The sequence below is a fragment of the Rhea pennata genome, chromosome 15 (assembly GCF_028389875.1).
Source record: "Rhea pennata isolate bPtePen1 chromosome 15, bPtePen1.pri, whole genome shotgun sequence".
In the NCBI taxonomy this organism is placed as follows: domain Eukaryota; kingdom Metazoa; phylum Chordata; class Aves; order Rheiformes; family Rheidae; genus Rhea; species Rhea pennata.
This window is the reverse complement of record NC_084677.1, coordinates 5,303,473-5,324,795: the sequence shown is the minus strand read 5'-3', so window position 1 is coordinate 5,324,795 and position 21,323 is coordinate 5,303,473. Positions and strand designations below refer to the sequence as shown.

Sequence of the window (21,323 nt, the reverse complement as noted above, 5' to 3'; positions counted from 1 at the left end):
ATATCTCCTAGAAATTTTTCTGGCAAGCATAGAAATGTCTCTCTCTAAAATACTTGGGAACCTACTTAGATAATTTACGCATAATTAGACAGAAGCTCCTAACTTAAGAAAAAGCATCCTGGGAAAAAGCCTCCTGTCACTTCTTTTAATATGAGTATCAATCAGAACACTTTTCTCTATAAAGAAATGTATTTGTGTGTTTATACAATCTTATTGCAGCTCAGAAAAAGGCTGAAGTATTCTACATAACTAGATACTTAACTGAGTAACTAGATATTTAACCAGAACTGGTAATAACTAACCTGTATAGGAACTATGAGCAGTTATATTATCTAATTTCAAATGCAAAAATGACAGATTATCCATGTAATTATAAAGACCCCCCCTAGGAACCGTGATGAAATTCATTTAAAATCGGTGCTTTGACACAGAATACACAACTACAAAATATATTCATTTTCCTATTTAAAAAAATATCACCTCTTGCTAGCGTAACCAAGGTGAGAACACCTGAGTATGTGTTTTGGAAGTGTACATTGTCTCTGCCTGCAGAGACCACATTCATTACTACTGGTTTAGGGAGGACAGACCGGATTAGCTATACAGTTTAATGAGTGTTGATGTCTCTTTGTCCTTTTCCTCCCTGGTAAAATGAAAAACGATACAACTTTCATTATTAAAAATGAATGTCTTCCTTGTTGACAGTCTTGCTGCCAAGTAAGAAGCCTTGAACTTTGTGATGCAAGATTTCTGTTCTCGTAGAAATCAACCAGGTGGAAAGGATCTCGCAGGAAAAGCCTGGAATCCAGTTCCCGTGACATACGTTGTTATACTCCTTTTATAGCACATTTTTCTCTTAGTACTTTTTTTCCTACGTACATTTGGTACAACGACAGACAGACTAGAGAACAGAAAGTCCCCTTACTGCATGTCAACAAAAAGGGTGCTTAATGATTTCTAAACGTGATGCTCAATCTAAAAGTGATCAGAAACAATTTTCCTAATGTTTTCCTTCACAGTTACTAAGCCCTAGAGCTCTTAACAGTACTTTGGAAATCTATGCAATCTTAGTTGTTAACTTTTAGATACATAAATAATATAAAATATTATAAAATAACTTTCAGATAAATAAATACGCACACACACACACACACATATATACATACATATGCACACACACAATGACACCTACATTGTCAGGTACTCTGATTTTCCTCTCTTTTTCAGTTTATTAGCACTGGATTATGAGACATTTTAAGATTATGAGCCTCTCAACTAACTTTTGTCCCCCAAAGTTTTACGTTCTTATAAAATGCAATACATACTTAGTAATCCAGATATCCAACCCACGCCTTGGGATTATCAAGGCGAGTGCTTATTCCCAGGTTTGCGCCTCCCTCTCTCTTGTTCTTGTTACATACGTCTCTGCCCCACGCAGTCTGAGCGGTGCTTCAGTCACAGCCTGGGAAAGCGCAACTAAACTCATACAGGGTCTGCAAAAGCAAGCTGGTGACAAAATTATTTTGATCTATATTACAACTGCTCCTTATCTTTCATCTATTCTTTCCAGACCTGTATGGGGTGGATAGGGAGAGATGAGAAGCAGGAAGCAATTCTGACACTTGTACATAAAATCTTATTCTAATGTCATGTGTATGCAACAAGGCTGAAGAAGGAGCTTTACTCTTCAGAGCATAGCGAGTCAGTACCTACTATAAGCAGTGGAAAACACTGAAAACCGACTTCCATAGCTAAGTTTTCAGCCAGACCTTCGTATTTGACTGGAATCTTGCATACAGTTCAGAATTAAGTCTTTAACTACAAGGAACTTCTAACAACCATACTACCTGGGTATATTTACATTAAACTCACAACTCTAAAATATTCTAAAATAAATACATAAAAGTATAAATATTAGTATTTTCAGTAACTGCCATTTATTGGAGCTAAAAGATTCCCCTATCACTTTTATTTACCAATGTCCCTTATAAAGGGAGAACGTTTGTGTGCACGTTCCATTTTTTTCGGGTAAAATGCACCTCTGCGCACTACGTCATCCCAAGCAGACCTTCAGTGGATTTCAAGTGACAAATACGCCTTTTATCAGCCCATCCAAAGAACAAAAACGTCAGCTTCTGCAAACAAAAGTTCCCCATGGAGGAACCTTAGTATTTTGACTATGCCTCTGAATAATTCGGTCCTACCGGCTTGAGCGCACGCGCACACACAAACGCGCACACACTTCCTAAGTCTCGCTGCCTTTCAAGTACCTACAGCCAATTCCATTTTTTGAGTCACTCAGATTAAACTTTCTGGCTCTGCCACAGATCACTACTACAAATAAAAAGACTAATATTAGTGTTGGGGCTTTCTGTAGAAGCCAAGAAACAACAGAAAGTAGTAACAAACAGTAGTAATATCGGAATGTTAAATAGAAATAAATCTTAACGTGTTTCATGTATTGCATTATTTATTAACATTATTAATTCTATACTATTATTCTGGTGATTTATATTTTATCAAAGGATCTTTGTTCCATAAGATCTACTATAAGCAAAAGTAACACTCTGATTTCTTTTATCACAGATACAACATTTGATCAGAAAACTCTTTCTTTATGAAACAAAAATCCATCACCAGAAGCATCTTTCCCCTTCAGCAGTCACAAATATGCAGAGTATATTGTAGCAATACCTGGTTACACAGTCTTTTGTGTGCTCTCACAGCAACAGGTTTTGGGTTATGCACAGCCTTTGTCAAACTAAGCCAACCTCACTTGAGTTATGCTCCGTGCAACTTTACCTTTTGCTCCAGAAGAAATTCCAAAACAGGTTTTTGGCGAAAAACTTAATTCAGTTTACCTTTAAGAATTTCTATTTTTCAGTATAAGACAGACTCAGATATTCAATAGTTTTGAACTATACACATAATTTTGTTTTATTGTTGAATAGAATGTGCTTACGGAACACTCAAAGTAACTTCACAGTATTTTATTCGATAATGGCAGCGGGGAAGTACAATACAGGGAATATGGCATTTTGCAGGAGGAAGGAAGATCGTAATTTATTGCTGTCTTAAATTTATGTGATAACTAATTGTAAATGTAATATTTGCTAATCTACTTTCAAGTTTTGCAAGATACAATCTGAAAAATAAAAATGACAAATAAATTCAATATAATGAATTTGCTGAACCCAAATAATCAGATACTAGTTTTAGATTGTTTTAGTACCACTTGCACGCACACACACACACACACAGATTGATATGCAGTCTGAGAACAACTGTCTTCACTGTAGTTTTAAAAAATGAAATTGCATGAGTGTATTAGAGATTTTCCACACCTGCTGCAACGTACACAGTTGCAGTTAGGGACTGGAGAGAGATGAGGTTGGTGATAGAAAGGAAAATATGATTAAGCAATCCTTAATATGATAGCAACGATGACCCTTGGATTCCATTTCAAATCTAGCTATCATGTTACCAAAATAATACAGTACCGGAAAGATAACACTAATATGATATAGATTCCTAATAGGAGCTTCATACTTAAAACTAAATTACAGATACGCCAACTATGATATATTTTTATGTGCATGTGGTACAATATTTTGTAATATGCTATAGCAATTTTTTCCCTTGACAGAGAAAAAGAATGAAGAAAAAAAAAAGATTCAAGTTGAATAACATGTCACTGCTCAAAACTTGAGCTGATTTTGTATACCAAATCCCAAATGGTTATCTACCACTAATGGATTCTTTTGGGGGGAAGTGTTAAAATGTTAAAAAAAAAAAAATGCATAGGGTATGAAATGACTTTCAGTTAAGCAATACAGCAGCAGGTTAGATGGATTAAAATTTGATTTTATACTGATATATAAGAGGTTGGAAAAGATGCAGCAATTTTTGTATTGTATCTCTAAAATACTGTCCTCCAAATGGTAGCTTGTCAATGTGAAGAAAGTTATGCTGACTTTACTGTGAAGGTGAAATTTGGAAACTAAAATGCTTTTTCTAACATCCCCCCCCCCCAAAAAAAAAAAAAAAAAAAAAAAAAAAAAAAAGTCCACTGTGAAATACTGATCACATCCCACGGAAGGAAAAGGTAGGCCTTCTAATCTTCAGTAACTATTATGCGAATGAAAGTGAAGATATGACGTATCAACTCAAAATAATCACGTGTACAAGTCCAAACAGTAGTATAATTGAGGAAAATAAAAAATTTCTGCCTCCTAACGAAAGAGCGTACAAGGGACCCATAGCCATGCACACTTCCTAGCATGTGCGAGGGTTTACAAACAGTAGTTGGTGCACCACCAACCCGCTTCACCAAGCCACAAATTCTGCTCGCATCCCAACTCACCCAACCACGCAAGTACACACTCATCTGTAAAAATATGCTCAAGATGCTCAAATATTTTAATGTTTTTCTAGGTTTAGACCTGTAAAATTACAATCATACTGAGCTGCAAGCTTCTTGCTATACTGCTTCTTGTATTCTGTTTCCCTCTTGGTGGACTGCAATTTGACATGGCTCCACGAGGCTCCTAAACAGAAAACACTTCAGGCTGCCTGATCTACCGTGAATTGTGGGGTAGGGGCACAGAGAAGAAGAGGGAGCAAGAGCCATCTTTTATAACTTACCGAAAAATTGTTTTTAGGAAATAAACTGTATTCTGACGCATTATAGAGGAATTACAAAAATGTTATTTGTTCAGTTTCCTTTCAGGAGGTACTTTAACAGAGGTAAAGTAACAGCCAAGTCCGATTTAGTCCAACAGAAATCAACAAAAGGACAGTCACATTCCTGCGCCTCAAGCGTGCGCAGGACTAAGAGCTCATTCAACAGCAAGCGCTACTGCTACAGCATCTTCTGCTGCAGGAACAGCTCCGTTAGTGATACTTGCATTCAGATTCGCTAGAGAGAAACGTACCCATTTGTCAGTGAGAGCTTTTGATCTCTTGCAAGGAAATCCTAAGTAAAAGGAGGCAGTTATCACCAGTAACAAATTCTCTCAGAAACGCGATATGCTTAAATATGTATTTTTAGCCCTTGTTTTCATCTTCAAGCACTACAGGGTTATAGCACACCATAAACTACTCTCCTCCACTGGCTCCTTGCAATTAAAAATAAATAAATAAATAAATAACCCTCTGAAATTACAAGGAGAAAATACATGCTGTTAAAACATAGGAAGAAAAGTGTATTACACAAGCAAGACCTTGACCATGTGACTGATGATAACATCGTTACCTCCAAAAAATTCTAAAATAGAAACTGCTTAGAAACTTGGGTTCAAGTCACAATGCAAAAACCATTCTCCAGAGCTCAGTACCAACTCTGTTTAGTCCGCTGGGCCATCTATTTAATATTAATTTGCATGGAAGAATGCCACCTACTGAATTCTTGTAAATTTATTCTAAATTAAAAGATTGGCAGAAAGTAGTAAAGGGTTGCTTTTCCACACCTTAATTTGAGTGCTTTCAGTGTTAGGAAAAATCGATAACAGGAAAACGGTACCAAATATGCCCACTCTTTTCTAAACATACATGCCACGCTGCACATGCCAGGTATCTTCTAACTAGAGAAAGCTTCTGGTTTTGTCTTGAGCTTTCACTTGGATATAACAGTTAGTGGTGGATCTCCTTTGTCACCCTTCATTCTGATTGACAGATGTTTTGCAAGAGCTACAGGGCATTTCTCTTCTGCTCCACTATGCTTACTCACACTTTTAAAGATGTGCTTGTCTTGGATTCAGCACTAATTACAAGCCCTGAGAATGCAAGGTGCCTCTAATAGAGCTGCCATTACCAATAGTTCAACATTTTGAGAAGTCCATGTGTGATGCTTTATAGCACAAACACCTCTTCCTAGTATGCTGCCAAACAGATATAATTATTGGGCTTGGTAAGATTATCTTTGTACATATATCGTTTTATTCACTTAATAATGCGTTGTGAAGGAGTTATCATGTGAGTTTTTTTAATCACTCCAACTTCCCTCCCCCTTCTGCCCCCCCCACTGCCTGAAAACAACACAGGTAACCATTTAGCTTTTCGTTAGCAAGCCCCTTTGTATGCATCTGTTTTAAACAACCAACTCTTCAAGGGGCTTGTTACACAGAAATGAGACTGCAAAGTCTCCAACCAGCATAAACAAACACAAGTTTTGCAGTGTATACTGCTGTATATACAGACTTTTATTATTATTAGACCTTTGATTTCATGACGTTGATGGAAATGGACAAATCTCATTTTATCTTGGTTTAATTAAGAAAATTTGCAATGAACTAATATCCTCTTAATCAGTGAATGTGAAAAAATACATTCAGTCTTCTACATTTTCCATCCTCTGCAGGTAGACTCCTTAAGTTTATTGCAATGGCTAAGGAAATTACGACACACAAAATAGAGGCTACGAAAGCAATCATATTTAAATTCAAATGCAGTTTAAGCAAAAGAAACTGATTTGATGTAAGCATGACTGTGTTCATATCTGTAATTAACACCCTATTCCTTCTTATTGCTTGAGCTATCTAAACTATAGGTCTTGGAAATTTTCTTGCAAAAGAGCAGGAAGTTACAATCATCTGACGCATAACGTTAGCGATCACGTTTTAGGTTACTTCAGAGCGCGTAGATTCTTTCCTACATACCTAAGCCCAGCTCAAGGCCTGCTACTTTTAGTAGCACAAAGAACTGAAAGAACAGGACAACTAATCTACCGTCACCTGTTCCGAATATCTTAAAAGAGCAGCGTGAAAAAGCTTCATACTCTCATATTGCAACTATCTTCTCATTCAACACATCTGTAATCCATCCAGCCTGTAGACTCCACAGTCAACAGTATCCTTCAGTGCTCAGTGACTGCCAGCCTATGATTTTAAATGTCTTTCTACTGATTCTTTTCATTAGCATTATATTTACTTTTTAGAGGTAATTAAAACTGCTTTTAAAAGGGCGCACAGATTAATCATCCCAGTAAGTCAAGATGATTTTTATGGGGAATTCTCTTTCTCTTCCACTCAGGCAACTAAGTGAAAACCTTAGCAATGTCGGGGTTTCCTGTCAATACTGAGTAATAGCAGGAATTATCCACAGTGCATGGCATTAATTATTACCCTAGACAGAAAAAGCTGACATTATAAATAAACTGCAACATATTAAAACAACAGGACAGAAGTAGTAATACTGGCCATTTAAAAAATTAGTATTTTACCTTTCTTGTTGTGGAGTTACAATAGATATTTATGGGTATTTAACATATTTACTTAACATGCAGTCCGGTATCAACACACGCCATAACATAAACTTTCAGGTTTTAAGAAATTCTGATGTCATAAAAGCAAATTTTTGAAAGAAGGCTATCTTCCTCCTTCTGTCTAGCCCATGCACACTGAGTAACAAGGAAAAAAAATCCTGAAGCAAGACACTTGATTCCTTTACAGAGTCATAAATTCATTATAAATTTGGAGGTTATCATATTTCATTTAAAAAATTAATAAACAACCGATTTTATATCAACATATTGGATACTCCAGTATGGCTAATCCAGTTGACACAGGAAGATGACCAATCATGAATTGCATTGGTGTGCATGATTTGTGACAGAAGTCTACTACTGTATACTTTGTTGCGCCTCTCTCAAAAAGAAAAAAAAGATATCCCTTGAATTCCTGGTCTGAAAAACGGAAATACCTCAACCTTTACCCTTCCCCCCCCACCCCCAAACAGTTATGAAATACAGCTCAACTGAAAATGGTGGTGTTCAAACTTGCAAGTGAACTAAGAATTGATAAATAAAATACTCAGTAATATGCTCTTGGTCTGGTTAAGGCATCTGGATAAAATTGAAAACTACAGGAGTACATTAAATCACTTTAAACACATGCATGAACTTTAGAATGACACTGTCATGAGACTATTTATATTCTTGTCACACAAAAGTGCTATATATTTTAGGTCTTTCATGGCAAGCAAAAGCTTTGCACAAGTAAAATCTAGTATCTGGATTCTTTCATGCAGTATTTATTAGCTCCTCTTCCCCCCCCCCCCCAGCTGTATTTCTCTCAATTGCAACTGTATTTTCGTCATTTTAGCTTTATACTGCATAGTACATTTGTTTCGTAAGTTATTAGCTGATGAGCAATCTGAACTCATGCCAAAAGCAATATACCAAGGCAAACGTATCCTTACAGGATCTTTAACCTAAACAAAACCATGGCCCCAAAAAACAGTACATAAGTTAATTTTCCTCATTATTTACATAAAATATCTTTATACTCTTCTAATGCTTATCTGAATTAAGCAAGCTATCCTTATAGAACAGTCAATGCTAAGAAGAAAGGTATTTCACACAATAAGATAGTCATATTCACACTGTCCTTCAAAAGATTTTGCCAGTTTTTATAAATGCACATGAACCTTCACCATACAAATAAATATACACAAGAATGTATGTCTTTTCCAGATATGTCAAAACTGTTTTATACAATCTGAACAAAAAGATTTTAAAAGAATGATTTTCTTTCATCATCCAAAATTTATACTTTGATATAACTTAAAATACAGGCTATACTATCCTTATTTACTACCTTAAGCAGGTCAATGCTTTTTTTTTCCCCCCCATTTCTTTGTTTTCTTTTTTTTCAACATTAACCCTAAAATGCTGCTAGTTACCTTGCCATTATTGAATCTACCTAAACTCAAACGTTTTTCACATTCTAAGGAAAACCAACAAAAACTTTTTCAGAGTAACGTTTTTTTAAGCTTACTCTAGAGCTGCCAAACATACTAAGCATTCAGAACATGTCACAAATAAAATAAACAGCTCCAGCTCAAGCCAGCCTTCCCACCATTCTGATCTGTGCATCAAATTAATAAAGACAATCTTTATAATAGTTAAGTTTATACTGTGTTAACAAATTCTATTTAATCATCTGGTTTTCTTGTTCTACTTAAACAAACAAAAAAAACCCTCCTAAATAAACACCACCTTCCTGCACAATTGCCCTGATTTAAAAGCGTATGTAGAGGTAAATCAATATAAATGATATTGCAAGACTTGAGTGATCCAAGCAAAGGACTGTTCCAACATACAGAACAAGTCAGAACAATTCTACATGGTCAATACAGAACAGTTTTAAGCTATCACTTTTTCTAGTGGAGATATCGGTACTGAGGTAGAGCGGAATAGTGTTTGCTGGTAGCTGTCATGCACCTCTTAGTATGGCTTCGTATTATGGTTAGGGATTTAACATGTTGGTGCTCTGCTCAAGAGAAAAAGAATTCTTACAACTGAGAATAGGAGACTAGGTCTGGAGGGAATAATGCATCTCTAGGGACCTGTGCCACACATTATGATGGTATTATTGGAAACACCAGACAGTTCTCATTCAAAGAACTGTGCAAAAACTGACCTTAATATTTGAACACAAAAGGCCATTCCAATACCACCTTTATGAAGCAACAAACAGTGTGCTTCAAACATTGTACTGAGTCAGAAGTCAGATTTTTGAGTAAATGTGATGATAGAGTGGACACTACCACACTTAAATACAAACACGTGCACATAGATTGATCTAGTAGATATCTACTCAAGCACACAGAAATTAGTCTTTATAATGAATAGAAGCAACAAATAAAAGGGGGGGAAGTTTAAAGCTATTTAAACTGTCTTATCATGTCGGATGGCTTCAGCACACACTAAACACCACTTTCAGTTTGTCGGCTTAATTGTTAATAACACTCTCAGTGAATTATGTTTCAGGAAGCCCTTCTTTGGATCAGGAAGATAAATTTTCAGATTTTTGTTATACATTATAGCTTACATATTTTAATACTTAGTTAGCTATAGGAAAGTTACCTTATCACCCTTTAAAATTAATGCAAAATACTTTACTTGAGAAACCACCTACATACCACCACTAACACACACGCTGACAATCAGTCTGACATCCAATCTGTTTCCAACCTACAGCCACAAAAATAGAGCACTGCAACTTCCAAAAAAAGATTACAAAATCTTTCCCTAAAGTACTTTTAAACTTTTTTAAATGACTCAGAAGCTTTGCCTCCTCTGAGTTCACCCTTTCTCCAACTCATTAACAAGTAAAATTAAAATGCAATAACCTGAGCTTTTTATATTACATTTTTTAAAGAAGAATAAGGCAACTGACTCCCACTGAAATTCAATGCATCAAGTTCTCTATTATGTTATAAAAACTCACTCTAAGTGTTGCAAGACTACATCAGTGACAAGAATTGAGCCATAAGATAGGTAAATTCCCAAACGGCAAGGAATAAAATGGCTGGGCATACTAAATCTCTCAGATAAGTGAGGAATGAAGAAACAAAAGGAATGAAAAACTTAAACCAGCTTAAGCAGAGTTCAGCATCAATACCATAAAACAACAATGCACGTGATAATTCAAAATTTACATCAAGCACTGAAGAACTCGCATACGATTTAAAAAGTTTCAAGGAAGTTGGGACAGGTAGCTCAGACAAGAGGCTGCTGCTGAAGGAGTTACGCGAATGGCTTTAGGCAAGTTTGGGGTGATGGAGGACAGTTACTTCGGAGCATAAGCTATATTAACTCAAAGTGCAGTAGTTCACTCTGTCCATGATTGCAGCGTCCTTCAAAATAACCAGACAGCCCAAAATATCTGCGACTCATCTTGCCAGTAAGTTACTTGCTGGTAACTTTTGCTGCATAGGCATCTCTCCTGAACCCAAAGCTAAAGAGAGAACACTGAAAAGTACACCTGTGGGCTTGTTCTATGAATTCAGAGAAGCTGTAATGGCCTGTGTGAACCAGTAGTTCAAACAAGATGATTGCAACAGCATACTTCTGTTGCAGAAATATTCAAGTGGGAAGATTCCTAACCCTTCTGAAGTGCTATCTGGTTCTGCTGGAAATCAGGACTTCCACGAGTGATCACATCTCACACCTTTCCAAATACAGCTATGAAAATTGTTAATTAACTCTAAAGATACCTACTCATATATGAAAACAATTAGGCATACAAGAGCTTACCAAAGAGGGTACTAACAGAGCTCATAAAACATATCTGTTAAGTGAATCAAGAGAATAAACATCTATCTCAATAGATTCTTAGAAATGGTTAGGTATGCACATCCACAGCAAGAACATGTAAGAACAGAAAGCATTGACAAGGTAATTTTAAGAATATATTTCAACCTGAAGTTAGGTTTTCAAGTAGATAGAATAACTTCAATCTTAAAAGTCAAAAATGGTGTTAAAAGTAACTAGAATTTAAATAAAAGTTTAATATTTTTAAAGATACCTGATTTTGCAAACATGTTTATGATCTAGCATGAACAAAATTCTTTTTTTGTTTAATTAAGTGACTGTAATGAGATGTTTGAGTAATTCGTTCAGTGAACTGCAAACTGCAAAATACCAGGGAGAATTATCATCACACACACAATACACTTTAAGGGGTAGGAAAACGAAAAGCCTCAAAATCAGACCTAGTCCATTACTCAACGCAATACAACAAGTAATACTCCTACTAAAAATGAAAGTTAAGCGCTGATGTCTGATAATAAAGACGTACAGGGCATTGAGTAATGAAAAGTCCTGCACCAAGGCAGGAATAACACCATGCATCACTACAAATCGGCTGGATAGCAGCTTTGCAGAAAGGAACTTGAGGGTCCTGGTTGAGGACAAGTTGAACGTGAATCAGAAATGCACCCTTGCAGCAAAGGCTGCCAGCAGCATCCAGGACTGCGTGAGGAAGAGCAACACCAGCAGGTCAAGGAAGGCGATTATTCCCCTGTACTCAGCTCTGGTGAGGCCACCCTTGGAGTGCTGTGTTCAGTTCTGTGCTTCCCAGTACAGGAGAGACATAGACATACTACAGCGAGTCCAGCAAAGGCCTCAAAGATCACTAAGGGATTGGAGCACCTCTCATACAAGGAAAGGTTGAGAGAGCTGGGGCTGTCCAGCCATGAGAAGAGAAGACTCAAAGGGACCCTATCAATGTGCATAAGTATCTGAAGAGAGCAGATAAAGACAACATTGCTTCTTATTCTTTCACTGGGCATCACTGAGAAGAGTCTGGCTATGGGAACTGAAATAGAGTACATTCCATTTAAACATAAAAGAAAACTTTTCTACTGTAAGCATTATCAGACACCAGAACAAGTTGTAGAGTCTCCAACCTTGGAGATGCTTAAAACCCAGCTGGCCGTGGTCCTGAACAGCCTGCTCTAATTGATTCTGCTTTGTGCAGGGGAGGTAGATTAAACAATCTCAATTCTGTGATATCGTAATTTAAATCTCTGAATCTTTTCCTAAGCATCAGAACAACTAACCAACCAACCAACCACCTTTTATCAATTACCAAACTTCTGTGGTATATTGCTTCTAGATCTTCAAGAATTCAGTTACAGCAGCCCCTCCTGGTAGTTAGAACCTGAACCTAGGTTGTTAAAACTTCAGGAAGTATTTATGAAAATATTAAAAAAAATTAAAAAGAATGCAGAGAGGCATAAAAATATACTCTACTTGAAACACAAGTAAAAGAAAAACTGAAGGATAGGGAGCTGAGCGTAAGAGTTTCTAAGGTCACCGATATATTTACTAAAAGAGCAATTCTGTAACAACTCACTTGTTTAAGGTAAGGCCAACACTACTTGGAAACTGACAATTACTAGCAAACATCATGGTTTTAGTAGATGTGCCATCCATGAAGCACTGAAGTATAAAAAGGTGAAGTGAAAGAAATTAGCCTGTCTATAATAAGAACAGGCAATGAAGAGAAAAGGAGTAAACTCAAATATAATAATGGCAAGCTAAAATATTTCAGTGATGCCACATTTGGAATTTTAAACTTAGCTCCCAAAGAACTAAAGATGTATGCATATGGACAGACTGTTCTATAGAAAGAACAACCTTAAATGGCTCCTTCACCCAGTGCCAATTCTATCATCTTGTCAAAATCTTTATAATTTATTAAAATTGTTAAAACTCCTCTGCCGCTAAAACATAAAGGATACTGACGATTACGTCTTGTTAGCTTGTCCTCAACAGTGATTACTGAATCTTAAAAAAGTTTTAAGAATCCAGAAAAAAAAAAAAAAAAAAAAATCTTGTTTTGTCCAGGCCCAACTCTAAACACAACTTTTCTCTTACTCATAATTCTTCGTGCCATGACACCGACATCTTTTTAATGGCTTCAGCATGTATTGAATGCAGCAAAGTCTTAAGATACTGTAACCGAAAGTGGAGAAAGAAGCGCTACAGTTCCCAGGCAGATAGTAGCTTTTGAAGTCTATTCGGTGTCTTCGTACCTGCCGTGCTTCACTTCAGAACCTAGCACTCTCACACAAAAAAGAATATTTACTCTGTCAACGGGGCAGCATACAGTACCCATCGTCATCAAAAAATCCTTAGGTTCTGCCTTAAATTGGGTTTTGGCAACCACGTTTGACAGCCAAGTCACAAAACCAATCTGCTGTGAACTTTAAGCTTTGCAAAGTAATATTTTAACCCTACAGTTTTCTCCAGTTATTTCTTTCTGAGTAATACATCTTTAAATAGTTTTCCCTGAATGAATTAGCACTCCTATTTCTATTTACTACTGTTATATTTTCACTTTTAAAAGGATTTTGCCTATTCAGAAGAGCTCCACTTCCCACAAATGCTTTCATGTAAGACACACATAGGTAAAACAGGCAAAAATTACCAAAAGCCCCGAGTTTACCCCACCACGTACCCAATACCCACGTGGGCTGTGTGTGTACGATATGGGTACCTTTTATACATACGCAACGGGGTATTAGGTAACTATAAAAGATTACCAGTTACTAATTATAGTATAGCTTCCAGTAGCCTCACCATCACCGGGAGCCCCTCAACTTCTTTGGAGGCACTTTTTTCCGAACACTTTAAAATGACTAGGCCTACTAAAAAACATCTGACTATTGACAACACTGCGAGGAGTTACTCCTACAATATAAAAAAAGGCAATTAAACAATATTTGGCTGCATATAGAGAGATATTTTGTGTTGAAAACCCAGCATGATATGATCAATCACATGGAATAATTCAGTTTAAATTTTAATAGTCAAGTTTTCCAAATCTTACTTCTTTGAACTTGTTATGAGAAACGCCATTGAAAAGAGAACACAAGAATATGCATGCTTTAGAGAGAAGATTCCACTCAGGAAAAGCTGGAGAAATTATTCAAGTCTCACTACTCAAAAAAGTTTAAACAAACAGACACTATAAGAAGTACAAAAAGGCAGAATATTTTATTTTCAGAATCCTTTCTATACTATTGTGTGTTGCTGTGGTTTTACTTTGTATTCTTCTGTCTCCTTCCCTGCTCTCCCTTCGTCTGTTCCTTCCCGACCAAATCCACAGCTGTAGAGACATGCTCTTTTACACATACATGTATACATATGTATACATGTTACATATATATGTACATGTTACATATGCTTGCAATTAATACAAACCTGTTATTAGCATGCTTGATGAAAGTTAGCCTAGAAAAAAATGCAATGAAAATGGGTGAAGGGAAGAGGGGAAAATATGTTCTATGCACTCCCCAAAATAATCACACTTGCTTGGCTTTTCCTCCTCTTTGGATGACAGGCAGGAGGCACAGATGCCAAGCTGTGGAAGTTATTTTCCAGTGATGGCATCTGCCTCTTTGGCACATACCACTGACATTTGTGTTGGCTTCTTTGCAGTTGCCTCTGGGTTTGTCAATGGGTTAAGCTGACGATAGGATGTTGTCTGCTCCTGAATGCCACATTAAAAAAAAAAAAAAAATCACCTTTGATTCTATTTAATTTCTGTAAGAGTAAGGCTCTCTGCATTATCCCGAAATCTATTTCCTGGAGCTGACACAGGTAATGGCGTAATCTGGGATAGTCTTGTTATGCTAATAGGTCATTTGGATAGGACAAGTCACTTAAAAAAAAAGTGTCTGCCAAAATTTAATAATACAAATAATTCATTCAAGGACACTATTTTCTGTTGTGACCTTAAGGGAAAAAAACAAACAAAAAAAAAAAACAAAACAAAAAAAAAAAAACCACACTAAAGCTAGCCTGAAAGTAAAACCAGATAGTACCTCTACAATGACAGAAGCAAACATTTTCTTAAATCGATTACATTGCATTAGAATCCATCCTCACACTCAAAAACTTGTAATCTCTATATATATTGCAGAAAATGCTGATGGAACATTTATATTTTGAAGTACTAAGTCACTACACTTTTTTAAGAAAAATCATAAAACAACCCACAATCTCACAACAACATGGTTTCTAGTTTAGTAAAATCAGTTTACATGACAGTAATTACTAAAATAGACAGGCAAGGAGCCAAAAAGTGGCATCACATCGACAGTGGGCTGAATGCAACTGGGAGCTGTGGAGGAGAAAGGAGCTGCGCCAGATTGCGTGGCAGCTGAGAATCCTATTGGTGACCATTTGCTGTGCAATCTCAGACACATCTGAAAAATTATGCACTCCCCACTGACTTCATGCTGAAATGGTAAAGTAAAAACTGTTAGCCTCTGTTTGAACTTGAGCATAGTATACACTAACAAGTGTTTTTCTTCTTTCCTCCGAGTACAAATTTTCCTCCTTGCATTTTCTTGTTCTTTCTCTTCCATTCTTAAAACTTGCTTCACATTTCAGATCAATATTGTTAGATGTTACTGTACTGGCAATCAAAATAAGCCAGCAATAGAGGAATGCAGACAGAATTATCCAGTAGATTCAAAATACTCCTGAAAACTCAGTCAGAAAAAGATAACAGATACACACGTTACTTCTTCCCTTCAGGGAGACCAATTAAAAATATTGCCGGAATACTGATAAGCAGTGCTTTCCTAAAATAAATACAAATAAAAATCTAGACTCGTATAGTATGATCTCTAAAATAGCTAGAAAAACACAACGCAAACAAAAACAAACTAACAAACAGAAAACAAACCCAAAATGCAAAAACCTCATGTTCTTACCTGGATCCTCTTACCATCAGAGAGAGGTTTTTCTTTCACAAAGTAGTGCACGAATAAAACTTCAATTCAAACCCTTCTGCTGACTAGTCAACCACTTAAAATTTTAGAAAATATTTTTCACTTATTATTGAAATTGGTCATCATAAGCAGAATATTAACAAACTAGCTGACTAGATTAAGATCAATATTCATACAAATTATTCCGTTAAAATAATTAAGAGCTTTCAATTATTAAAGCTAGTACAGCGATAATAAAGCATTATTTTCAGTTCAAACTCATATCTTATGTTCTTTAGATTATTAACTTCTTAATTTTGAACAATTTTTAATAAATACATTATTTGGAAATAAAAGGGATCGTATTTCTTTCCGAGTCTGTAACTGGAGATTCAGGAGGGTAGCCTTGCAATTAATCTTAGCAGTTCATTCATTTTCCAAACATCCTTGCCCGTTGACTCCTACAGAAAAGTGCTCGTTTGCTCACTTGCTTACATTAATTACACATAGGAGATAAAGCCAAAGAAATCTGCAAGACACCAGAGACTCTATTAGTTTTCTGTGTAAATTCCAAATTTGTTTCACGTAAACAGAATGAGGCATACTATTGACACTGGCAAGTTCCTTTCCTGACTATGCATGCAAGTTTGGTTGATCTCACATCACCTTTGCTTTATTTAAAGCAATTCTTACAGACCCCCATACAACCCTTGCCAAGAGAGTTTAGATGTTTCATTTGTCTCTTAGAATTACTGAGAACGTCCAGAATAATTTTGATTTACTCCTTTCAACTGACTTCTGGAAAAAAAGCTTTGTTTTAGACTGACTAAAACTGTATTTCCTTTTGCTTTTTCCCTTTACAACACCTAAAGGGTAGCCCTGAGCTTAACTGAATCATTATAAACACACTTTGCCTTTATATCAATTTCAAACAAAACTAATACCTTTCTAGAGTTCACATTTTTGCTTCAGAAAGTTAACAAAAATTCTTAGGAATTAGCAAACACGTACATCACATTATACACTTTGCCAAAATTAAGAGAATCATGCTCCAAGTAAAACGATGTGCTGAAACTCACAGGTCTCCGGACAATACCTCGCCTTTCCTCTTAAGGACAGAGCGCGTCAGGCAAGAAAGCAGGCCCACACCACACACGTAGTCGCACAACTGAAACCTAAAGGTAATTTCCTACTGTTTGCGGGGGAAGATGAAGTGGGACTGATGACACTGTATCCCCACCTGTAGAGCTGGAAATTCAATGCAGCTGCTTACACTCCTCCTAGGGCTGATCTTTACTTTGTTAAATCATAGAATTTCTTTAACAACAATGTAAAAGACTACTAATGGATTTTTTTCTAAAAGAATGTTTTAACTTTGGTTCACTTATCTTGACAATATCTCTTCACAGTAAATTAAGAAGAGGGAACAGTAGTTGCAGTAATGCAGTAATGTAGTAAATGCAAAACTGTCAGATGCCTTGCATTACGCAGATTCTGTGGTCACCATCATATATTAAATATGCATCAATTGGCGACAGATACCTGAACTACACAAACTACAACAAGCCTATAAATTCCAATTTAGGTGAAGTAAAGGCTGTGCAAGTTTTTATAGATTCTGTTTGATAAGGGAACTATTTCTAGAAGAGAACATTTCTAATAAGAAATAAAAAAGTAAGGTATTATATAAAAACTATAGTCTCGGATTATACGAAGTGCAGCTACTCTGCTTGAAAGGATATAGAGAGGGACTTACTGTATTAAAATATATAAATGAAAATGATTAAATAATAGGCTGAATAACGTGAAAGTCCCAGTCCTAAAATAGATCATAAAATATGCAACAAAATGAAAGATTTTATCAGAGTACAGTGAAACAAAAAGTAAATCTGAGAAGAAAGAGGTTTTCAGGTGTTTTTGTCTCAAAACTATGAGTCAATAATCAAGCCCGCAATAATAGGGCAGAGATTTTTTCTCAATTACACAGGTTTTATTTTGATCTCGCTCTAGTTATTTTATATAGTTACTACAATTAAGATGGTTTTGATTTATGCCACTGTAAATAAAAACAGAACTGAGATACAGCACATACTACTCAGTGTCCATAGTACATTAAATTTACTGTTAGGCTAAAATTTCAGGTTTCTTAATTTCCCTTCTTCTTTCAGTCCCACATCACCCGAGTAGAGGCAACAGAGCTTCAAATAGATCTACTTAAAGCAACTACAAGCATTTTCATTATAAATAGAAACACATTTAGATACTACCATTTTTTTTTTTTTGGGATGGAGATGCAAGGCAGTTTGAATAAAGATGTAGAATGGCAAAAATGTAGAATGGCAAAACTACTCAACACAGGCATACAGAAAGATTTTTTTTAAGCTACTCTTTTTTTAAGCTAGTCTCTTTTCTCTTTCTGTGAACTCAAGATTAATGTCATGGTATGGATTACATTTACTAACTCTTAGTCATGTATTAATAGCTATTAAATTCTGTTAAAAAAATCTACTTTGCTGATACCAACTTGTAAAAACATACATGCTATTTTATTAAAACAATATGGTAACAAATACCATTCCACTCAAAGCCATCATTGCCCTGGTTTTGCCAAAAGTCAGCACCACACCAAAATAATAGAAAGATATAAATTATTTTTACATGATCACAATAAGAAGACAAAGATAAACAAATACCTTTGTGCTTACTTACAACTAGAAATGTTAATACACACCTATGCCAGTTTAAAAATTGATTAGAACAGCATAAATCAATCTTGGTGCAATAATTTTATCCATCATCTCAACAGAACTTTCAGATTGTAATAATGATAAAAGGCATTAGGAACAATCTACATATTGTACAGCTATGAACAAGTATCCTTAAAGTGCATTGTTTTCATCTATTGCATTAAAAATATTCCATTCATAGTTAAATAAAAATATTTATGCATTCATGCCAACAATTGGGTAAAAAGTTTTTATTTCTATTCATGTTACGAAGTTGAAATGAGTTTATGTGATACATAAAATTAGGGACCTTAAAATGAGTAATGCTATAGTACTCCAGAGCACATGCAATCTGATCAAAACCTTACACACGGTAACCTCAGTGGAATGATGTCTATCAACAAACAAATGCTTTAGTGAATCATATTTCATTTAATAATACCTGTAAATGTGACTCTGGTAAAGCTCCAATATCTTGCACACAACCAGAAATGCAAAAAGACGTTTTCAAAAGCCAGAGCAAATGCTATGGATGACTTTCCCCGGGTTTCACCAGGCACTGCCATTAGAGTGCTTTAGCTTCCATTAAGTTGTCACTTCCCTGTGCTGCCAACTTTTCAAGGGGGACAATTCGTTCTGACAGAACCATGGCCTGTCACATACACTAACAGTTCAGTAGAAATGAACAGGAAAACCCTCAAAGCTGAAGGATTTACTAGTGATTGCAGCTGGCGTATATATTGCTTATTTGTACGAAGTTAGGTAATTAATAAGCTCTAACCTGTCCACCCTAGCTACTTCATATTTATTTGTGGAAACCTCATCCATAGCATACAGATGTAAAACACAAGGAGACATTCTTTTATTGGTTTTTTGAACTTTACAATGTTTAATTAGTCTTTATTGATTAGGATAATTTTGTAACAACATCATCTAGTTAATATATATAGTTAATACATGAGAACTGCCATACTGCATCAGAGAAACAGTCCATCTAGTCTAGAATCCTGTAAGCAGTAGCAAATACTTAGGGAAGGAACATATATAAGACATGTTATGTGGAACACAGCTCTGATCCTCAAAATACGCTCCTAGCTTCCTGCCCTCCGTGGTTTCTGAGCCTTCTGGGCTAGAATGTGCATTAAGATCACCGTAGTTAATAGTTACCATTTGATCTAGCTGGTATGAATTCAGCTGATCTGTGAGTTTCACGATTTAATTATGGTCCATGTGAAAAAAGTACTTTGTGTTGCTAACATTAAACTTGCTGACTGATAACTTCACTGAGTGCTAATTCTTGTACTTTGGAAATATTTCATTTCCTCTGAAGCATTCCTGACTGTATAGGCCTCTCTTATCACTTAGTTGCCTTTTTTTCCAAGCTCAAGAATCTTAATCTATTTAAGCTTTTATCCAATGGAAGCTATTTTGTATTTCTCATTATTCTTGTCATCTTCTGTCTTTGTACCTTCTGTTTCTACCTATCAGAGATACATCAGTCAGAACTGCTCTTGGCATACAAGATGTGCAGGCACCATGGATTTACACAACATCACATTAAGGTTCTCTGCATTATTCAAGTTTTCTTTCCTCACAGAAATGGATAAATATCAGTCCTTCACACGCCCGTTCTCTTTTAAGCTTAAGTGACAAGAGGTAAGATATACTGATTATAATTTATCCTTTGCAAGTTTCAACACAGGAACGTCACACAACCTAGAAACTAACCAATTAAATTTACTATTTCAGTACTCTGTCTTTCTACAGTTAGGGAAAATGAAGCATTAAAGAGCGCTAATGGTTTTCTAAAGTAGAAGTCAAAGACACAGTTAGATGCAGAACCCTTACAAAAATGAGCCAACGAAGCATTTTCCTCTTCTAACTCTTTATGCAGGCTTTTGTTCTCTCTTTCCCTCTCTACACTACGTCGATGTCCATGTCGGCCTGCCCTGCTGGAGCTCAGTGGTTCCTCACTGTGACTTAGAGATCTTCCAGAAGTTACTCTACCAGACAGCAGGAAAAGGTAATAGGGCCAGTGCATATGTAAAAGACACAAAGAAAGTACATGATGTCAAAAGAGAAGAATTAGATTATTTAGGCATTTGGGAAAGGAGACACTGGTTTGCTAGTGACAGCAATAGCCAGAGTGGAGACAGAGCTACAGCCAGCTGGCTGGAAAGGAAGGATGAAAGCCATCAGATTAGCTGAGAACAGCCAGGAAGTCTCAAACATCACCACAATAGAGAGACTTGGCCCATCATTAAGGACAGAACAGAGTGCATTAAATGTTTTGAAGGTCATGAGCAAAAGTACAACTGTCAAAGGGGTGAAAAATAAAGGCACAAGAAAAATATAGAGGGCAAAAGATGAGAAGACAGGTTTTACCAATCTGTGAGAGATAAACCCGAGTTTATCTAGGATAAAAAAAGATCACGCAATCTAATAGGTACATTAGAGAATACATAAGAATGGTTAGAGATGGCTATATGGGAGGGGAAAGATGAAAACAGAATAGGATATGCTAAGCTGAGGTAGTAAAAGGTGAACAATGGAAATTTTTTTTAAAAAATTTGATCGTAAGTTTGA

General features: G+C 36.0%; 1 protein-coding gene across 1 annotated transcript in view; it reads right to left on the bottom strand.

The window, feature by feature from the left end:
• RBFOX1 (RNA binding fox-1 homolog 1) overlaps positions 1 to 21,323 on the bottom strand; it is a 1,388,408-nt gene that overhangs the window by 295,219 nt on the left and 1,071,866 nt on the right. The gene's annotated exons all lie outside the window — the stretch shown is intronic.